Below are 8,191 nucleotides of genomic sequence, written 5' to 3'. Positions count from 1 at the left end.
CGACCGGGATCCACCCGGCACGCCCACCAGGGGGCGACGCTCTGCCCACCAGGGGGCGATGCTCTGCCCCTCCGGGGCGTCGCTCTGCCGCGACCAGAGCCACTCTAGCGCCTGGAGCAGAGGCCAAGGAGCCATCCCCAGCGCCTGAGCCATCTTTGCTCCAATGGAGCCTCGCTGCGGGAGGGGATGAGAGAGAGAGAGAGGAAGGAGAGGGGGAGGGGTAGAGAAGCAGATGGGCGCCTCTCCTGCATGCCCTGGCCGGGAATCGAACCCAGGACTTCTGCACACCAGGCCGACGCTCTACCACTGAGCCAACCAGCCAGGGCACAAAATTATCTTTTAATGCAGATTCTTATGACTTTTTAAATTTAAATTTTTTATTTTAAGATAATTATAGGCTTACAGGCAGTTGTAAGAAATAATACAAGCCCTGGCTGGTTGGCTCAGTGGTAGAGCATCGGCCTGAAGTGCAGGAGTCCCAGGTTCGATTCCCGGCCAGGGCACACAGGAGAAGCATCCATCTGCTTCTCCACCCCTCCCCCTCTCCTTCCTCTCTGTCTCTCTCTTCCCCTCCCGCATCCAAGGCTCCTTTGGAGCAAAGTTGGCCCGGGCGCTGAGGATGGCTCTGTGGCCTCTGCCTCAGGCGCTAGAATGGCTCTGGTTGCAACAGAGTGATGCCCCAGATGAGCAGAGCATTGCCCCCTGGTGGGTGTGCTGGGTGGATCCCAGTTGGGAGCATGCGGGAGTCTGTCTGACTGCCTCCCCATTTTCAACTTCAGAAAAAAAATACAAAAAAAATTTATAATACAGAGAGATCCTTATACTCTTTACTCAGTTTTCTCCAATGATATCATTTTGCAATATTATAGTATCACAACTAGAATGTTGACATTGATATAGTCAAGATACAGAACATTTCTATCATGTAAAGATTCCTCAGGTTGTCCTTTTATAGCCACATCTCCTACCTGCCCAACTACACCCTTTTCTTAACTCCGGACAACCACATCTATTCTCCATTTCTATAATTTTGCCATTTCAAGATGTTATATAAATGAAATCATATAGTATATAAACCATTGGGACTGGTTTTTTTACTCAGCCTAATTCTCTGGAGACTATTACATGTATCTATAGTTTTTTTTTTATTGCTGAGTAGTATTCCATGGTATTGATGTGCCATTGTTTGGTTAACCACTCACCTGTTGAAAGATATCTGAATTGTTTCCAGTTTCTAGTTATTATAAATAAGACTGCAATCCATATTTGTTTGGGTTTTTGTGTGAACATAAATGCCCATGAGTTCAGTTGCAGAGTTGTATAGAAGTTATAGGATTAGCTAGCAGTATGATATGCCTTTATGCTTTTTCAAAATTGCTAAGCTATTGTTTATTTGTCGTACCATATAAATTTTAGTATAATATTATCTATATCTGCAAAAAAACTTGCTGGAAATTTGACAGGAATTACATTATACCTGTTTATCAGTTTAGAGAGATTTAACATCTTTTCTATGTTGGGTCTTCTGATCTATGAACAGAGTATGTCTCTACATTTATTTACATCCTCTTTTTTGTTTTTGTCAGCATTGTGTAGTTTTAACATACAAGTTCTGTATATATTTTTAGATTTATACTTAAGTAATTCCTTCCTTTTGAATAACTGAAAACAGCATTGCATTTTTTATTTCAGTGACTGTGTTCATTGCTAGGATATAGAAATACAATTAATTTTTTGTATGTTGATCTTATATTTTTCAACCTTGCTGAGGTAATGTATTAATTTTAGAAGTATTTTTGTAGAAGTGGTTTTTTTACATAGACAGTTATGTTATATGTAAATCATGACAGTTTATTTCTTCTTTTCTGATCTTTATGTCTTTTGTTTCTTGTCTTATTTTCTTTTTCTTGCCTTATTCCCATGACTAGAATTTCTAGCACTATGTTGAATAAGAGTGATGGCACCAGATACCCTTGCATTATGCCTTAACTTAGGGAGAAAGTGTTTTGTCTTTTACCACTTAAAGGTAAGGTAAGCTCTAAGAGAGAGAGAGAGAGAGAGAGAGAGAGAAGGTGAGGAGGAGCTGGAAGCATCAACTCCCATATGTGCTTTGACCAGGCAAGCCCAGGGTTTTGAACCGGCGACCTCAGCATTTCCAGGTCGGCGCTTTATCCACTGCTCCACCACAGGTCAGGCTCTAAGTTTTTTGTAGATGCTCTTTACCAACTTAATGAAATTCTTCTTTTATTCCTATTTTCTGAGAGTTTTTTTTCACAGCTTTTATATTTGAGTTTATTCTCCATTTAACTTTTAAAACACTACTATAGTTGAATATTAAAACAAAAACAATAGTAAATAGTGAGCATGTTATGATTATAGTCCTTCACTCATTCACTACAGTATATAAAAGGGCAGCAGTCAGTGTTACTCACTGGCCCCATTAAGAGGTCTGACACTGACACCACCCCTAGGATGATGCTCATCATCCTCATATGCTTCTCCAGTGTAATGATGCCGTCTTTCCTGATTTGGATCCAAGTCCACCAGTTCTACCTGCTCCATTTCATCAGTCTCTTCTACTTCCTTCCTTTCAGGTAGGAGTTTTTCCAGCAAAGAAAGTTTATCAGGAGAGAGAAAGCCATTCTCAGGAAAGTTTACCTTAAATTAGATGATTAAGCGACCCCTTTCATATGGTCTATGATAAATTGGCATGCCTTCATTTAGCACACACTTGATATCTCCATGCTTGACAGTGTGACCTGGGTGAGAGGTGATGACTATGGTTCGGTTGTCAAGAGTTGATATTGGCTTTTGGAAGCTACACAGTGCTTCAACCAGCTGTATGTCCATACACATGAAAAGGTCTTCCCCTCGTTGAGTGAAAACAGCATGGTCCTTTTGATCTAAAACAATGATAATATCTCCTGGCTCCAGTCCTGGTTCTTGGGCTCCTTCTCCATGGAATGTTACTTCTGGCCATCTTTCATGCCTTTGTCAATATGAACTTCCAGAATCTTCTTCTCTCGAACTATCTTCCTTCCATTGCAGCTTTTACATCTGTCTTTAGGACTGATCCGTTCCCCATGGCCCTGGCACTCCATGCACACAGACTGAGTTTGCTGAACCATTCCAGGGCCTATCTGATGAGTTCTTATTTGCATCCCAGAACCTCGGCAACTGGAACAGCACTCTACTGCTCCTTTCTCACCACCTCGGTCTTCACATTTGTCACAAATCACATTCTTTTGTAGAGCTAGTTTTCTTGTTGCACCATTATATAAATCTTCTAAGGTTACTGAGAGCTGATGCACAACATTTTACCTCTCCTTTCTCTCTGCATCATTCCTCCTCCTCCGAAAAACATATCAAAGATGTGCATGGGGGAGCCAAAACCGCCACCTGCTCCACCTTCTTTAATTGCTTGTTCTCCTCCTTTGTCATATAATTCCCTTTTCTTTGCATCAGAGAGCACTTCATAAGCTTGAGAAATCTGCTTAAACTTCTCTCCTTCATTTGGATTATCAGGGTGGTACTTCAAGTCGAGCTTCCTGTAAACTTTTTTCAATTCTTCCTGGGTGGCATTGGGTTTGACCCCCAAAACATCATAGTAAGTGGTTTCTTTGACCATCTTTGACAGGCCGAGAGCAGGCCGAGGCCAGTATGAGAAGCAGGAAAGAGAGCGTTACTGCGCACAGCTCCAAGAGCCGCTGCTCCTCCCCCCCTGAGAGTTTTTATCATGAAAGAAAATTAAATTTTCTTAACTGTTTTTCCTATATCAACTGATCTGATCACATGATTGTTTTTCTTTAGACTATGGATATAGTGAATTGAAATGATGATTTTGAAGCACTGAACCAGACTTGTATCCCTAAAATAAACCCAATTTTCCATAGTGTTTGCTTTTGACATATTGCTAAATTTTATTTTCTAATATTTTGTTAAAGAATTTTTGCATAATGAGGGATTATTGTCTATGGTTTTCTTTTATGGTACTTTCTTTGTCTGATATTGGACCAGGATAATATTAGCTCCATACAGTGAATTAGGAAATGTCTTCTCTTCTGTTTTCTGGGAGAGATTTGTAGAATTATTGTTAATTTTTTTTAAGGTTGGGGAGACTTCTTCAGTGAAAGTATGATTTTTGCTTCAGTCACCAAACATTACTTAGAAATTATGAGGAGAAAAGAAGTCTATTTTATTTACCTATATTTTTTCTTACTGCATTCTTTCTTGTTCCTGATATTCCAGCATTCCTTCTTTTATTGTTCTTTTTCTGTTTAAAAAACTTTCTTTATTCATTATTTTAGGGTGTGTCTTCTGGAAACGAGTTCTTTCATTTTCCTTTATCCTAGAGTCTTTTGATTTCCTCTTTTCACTAAATATAAAAATTTGTATTAACAGTTATTTTCTTTCAACACTTGAAAATATTGTGCCACCTTATTCTGGCCCCTTTTTCTGGGTGATTTCTGATTAGAAATCATTTGCCATTATAGTTGCTTTTCCCACATATAAAGTAAAGATGTTTTTTTCTTTCTGTCTATGTTCAAGATTTTGTCTTTTGTTTCTGGGAGTTTATGATGTGGTATGGAATAGATTTTTTTTATTTTGTATAGGACTCATCTTTTTTAATCTGTAGGTTTATGTATTCTGTCAAATTTGGTAAATTTTCAGTTATTATTTCTTTAAATACTTTTTAAGTTCATTCTTTCTCCTTCTGAGACCATGGTGACACTGATATTATATCTCTTGGTATAGTTTCACTCTTCTTGAGACTACTTTTTTTCTATTTTTATCTCTGTTGTTCAGAATGAGTAATTTATATTATTCTATCTTCCAGTTCACCAATACTTTTCTCTCTCGTCTCCATTCTATTCTTGAGTATTTTATCTCGGTAATTGTATTTTTTAGTTCTAAAATTTTATTTGGTACTTTTGTCTTTCTTTGCTGAGGTTTCTTTGTTCATTTGTTTCAATCATGTTGGTAATTGTTCATTGAAGCATTTTTACCATGGTTGCCTTAAAATCTTTGTCAGATTCTTCTAATATCTCTGTTAAAATGGTGTTAATATCTGTTAATTATCTTTTTATATTCAGTTTGAGATCTTTCTAATTCTTGTTATGAGTGATTTCTTTAATTAAAAAATGACCATTTTTATATTATGCTATGAGACTCTGGATCTTTCTCAAACTTTCTGTTTTAATTGTTTTCTTTTTTAAAAAATAATTACCTAGCTTTTTTTTTTTCAACAGAAGAAACTTCTGCCTACTATTGCCAAGCAGATGTAGAATTCAAAGATTCCATATGGCTTCCACTGGAAAACATAGATATATAGATAGATATAGATATAGATATAGATATAGATAGGTATAGCTATATAGATATATGACTTTGAAGGTGTTAGGGGCTCCTCTTTACTTCTGAACCATTCTGGCTCCCCATGTAGTTTCCAGGAGCTCTATGAGTAAACTACATCATTTCTGCAAAGTAATAGTGAACATCTTTACTCTCCACTAGGCTTTTTTGGTGTCACCCTAGCAGGTCGAGGGAGGAGTGCCTCATTTTTGCTGGTTGGAGGTTGGAAGTCCAAATTCACCACAGAGTCCCATTGACACCACAGGAAGGTGTGTGTAGGGCTCTTTAAAGGTCAATGGGATGGAACCCTGGCTTTCTACTTGGTCTTCTCTGATACCAGCCTGGTAGGGACATGAGATTACTGTGCCTTGTACAGCCTCTCAAGGGTGGAAATGTAAGCTTCTTACTCAGCCTTTGTTGGTATGGGTAGAAGTGAGGTATCAGTTTTTCTGTGGCATTTGGTTGGAGTCGAACTGTTTTTTGTTTTCTAGACTGCCCTTTTTTTTCATCCTTTGGTTAGAAAAAGAGAGCTTTTGTTGGGGCCTATTAGTTTGTTCTTTCTGACCTTTCTGGGTTGCTGGTTTCTTCAGTTCCAAGTCTGGTATATGTGAGACAAAAGAGAACCCAGTGAAATTACCACCATGTTATTTCTCAGGTCCCAAAGTCCCTAGTCAGTCTGCCTAATTCTCTCCATTTTTCAGTCTTCTTATATTTGTTTTATATATAATGCCCAAAGTTTTTAATTGTACTTAGTGGTAAGAGTAAAGAAAAGTATGACTAGTTCATCTTCCCAAAAGAGAAGAGCCTATGTATTCTTTTCTAAAATAAAAGTCTCATAAAAAATTTACTCATCTATGTTATCCTTTTCACTTAGTTTTCCCTTAACACAAAGTATTCCTAAAGTGATTGAGATGGACATTCATAAGTCCCAAATGTATTCTTAGGATATTAACAAATCTCACAAGTAAAAGGGCATGTAAATTTAGGAAAGGCTGTGTTAAACAGTTTATTTTATTGCTGATTTTTTAAGGGCTTTTGACATGTTTGTATGTATTGCAACTTTCCAAAGTAATAGATTCTTAAACAGGGTACTAAATTGATAAGATTTGTTATTTTAGAGGAGTAGGCTGGTAGTGGTATATCGAGTAACACTGATAACCAAACAAATTATTATTGTTATAATTTTTGCACTGAGATTGAAGTAATATTTTCACACTATGTTCAAGAGGCAAAAGTATATATACACAAATGCATGAAAGAAAGTAGAGACCTTAAATTACTTTGTGGAAAGATTATTGTTATACCAGCACATACCATTCTTAGTTATATTCCCTGACCTTATTCTGATCTTTGGAATATTTTCTTAGTTTTCACAGACTTATAACACACTTTCAGGGATTTAACTTGTAGACTTCTTAACAAACTACATATACATAATGAAATGAAGAAGTTGAGGGAGTAATATGATGACTGAATGGAAATTAAAGGCACATTTAAAGAGTTTCAAACACACTAGTTTGGGTTTCCAAAAACAATAAAGAAATAGTAGAATGCTCTGGTAACCTAGTAGTGGGGCATTATCAGCTATCTGATAAACTAGTCGGTCTGGACATTGATTGTAGTAAAGACTTGATTAATAAACAAGACTGGTCAGAAGTAATCCAATGCATTATCTATTTAAAAAGTAATTTCTTGCAGTGATATGTTTGCATAACTGTGTGAAAAAAATATTGTGTTTTCTTTCCTTTAGTACAAGTTGGAGAGGAGTGAGGAATACATAAAGTGGAGGAGGAAAAAGAGGACCCCTAAGGAAGGATGTGGTGAGATGGTGTAACCAAAGAAATTGCATGTGAATGAGAGGACAAACTCTACATTGTCATTGTCCACAAAAGCAACCATTTGTCTGGGCCAAAGATTACACGTTTGTGTTGGAGCACTATATGTGCCCCTTTCTAAGTTCAAAAACATTTTGAAAGCAAAAGAAGATTGTTTGTTTCTTCCCTTAAATTATAGCTTTCATTTAGCTTATGAACCCTCTTAGAAGTATGTTTTCCATACCATCTGGCTCCTGTTCTTGCTCTTGCCTAAAATCACAGGGAGAGAGTTTGGAAGTAAGTCCTTCCAGGCATTTAGTGAGCTTGTAGCCATCATGTAGGAGCTTTCAAATTTCCTAAAGCCATACTATATAAATGGACCTTAGTAGTTAAAAAGAAATAATTCAAAACATCTTAATACATACCTTTTTTATTTTTAAATGTTTGAGGAAAAATTTAAATATATGTACAGAAAATACAGAGGGAAGTACAATGAACTTTCACGTACCTCTCAACCTCAGCATCATATCATTTTATTTATAATAATTTCATTATGAATTTCTAAATGATAAGAATTTTATAAAAATAACTACAATATCATTATTGTACCCCAAAATAATAATAACCTATTAATTTCATGACCTATGCAGTCAATATTTAATTTCCACAATTGTCTTTTATTTTTACAGTTTGTTTGACTCAGGATCCAGATACTGCTTATTCACCTCCATAAATCTTTTTAAATCTATTTGTTCTCTTTCTTTCTCTCTTCTCTTCTTCCATGTAGTTCATTTAAAAAATGGGTCATTTGTCTGATTTTGTTGATTTTACCTTTGTGGTATTGTCTAATATGTTTCTAAGTTTTCTGTGAATTGATAGTTAGATCTCTAAACCTTTGTCACATTCAGATTTGATTTTTTAAAATCAAATCTATTTCATAAGGAGTTTTGTGTACTTTCACCAAAAGGTACATAGTAATATCTGGCTGTCTTTTGTGGTGTTAACAGGGATTGAAGACTATTGTC

General features: G+C 36.6%; 1 non-coding gene and 1 pseudogene across 1 annotated transcript; one reads left to right on the top strand and one right to left on the bottom strand.

Moving 5' to 3' along the window:
- Nucleotides 1–427: 427 nt before the first annotated feature.
- Nucleotides 428–503, top strand: TRNAF-GAA (transfer RNA phenylalanine (anticodon GAA)). Its single transcript has one exon. It is a non-coding gene; the product is annotated as a tRNA-Phe (tRNA).
- Nucleotides 504–2,424: 1,921 nt separating this feature from the next.
- LOC136406508 (dnaJ homolog subfamily A member 1 pseudogene) lies at nt 2,425–3,631 on the bottom strand (annotated as a pseudogene).
- Nucleotides 3,632–8,191: the final 4,560 nt, after the last annotated feature.

This window comes from Saccopteryx leptura, chromosome 5 (assembly GCF_036850995.1).
Source record: "Saccopteryx leptura isolate mSacLep1 chromosome 5, mSacLep1_pri_phased_curated, whole genome shotgun sequence".
Taxonomy (NCBI): domain Eukaryota; kingdom Metazoa; phylum Chordata; class Mammalia; order Chiroptera; family Emballonuridae; genus Saccopteryx; species Saccopteryx leptura.
Note: the sequence above shows the minus strand (reverse complement) of the source record. Positions and strands in the feature narration are given on the sequence as shown.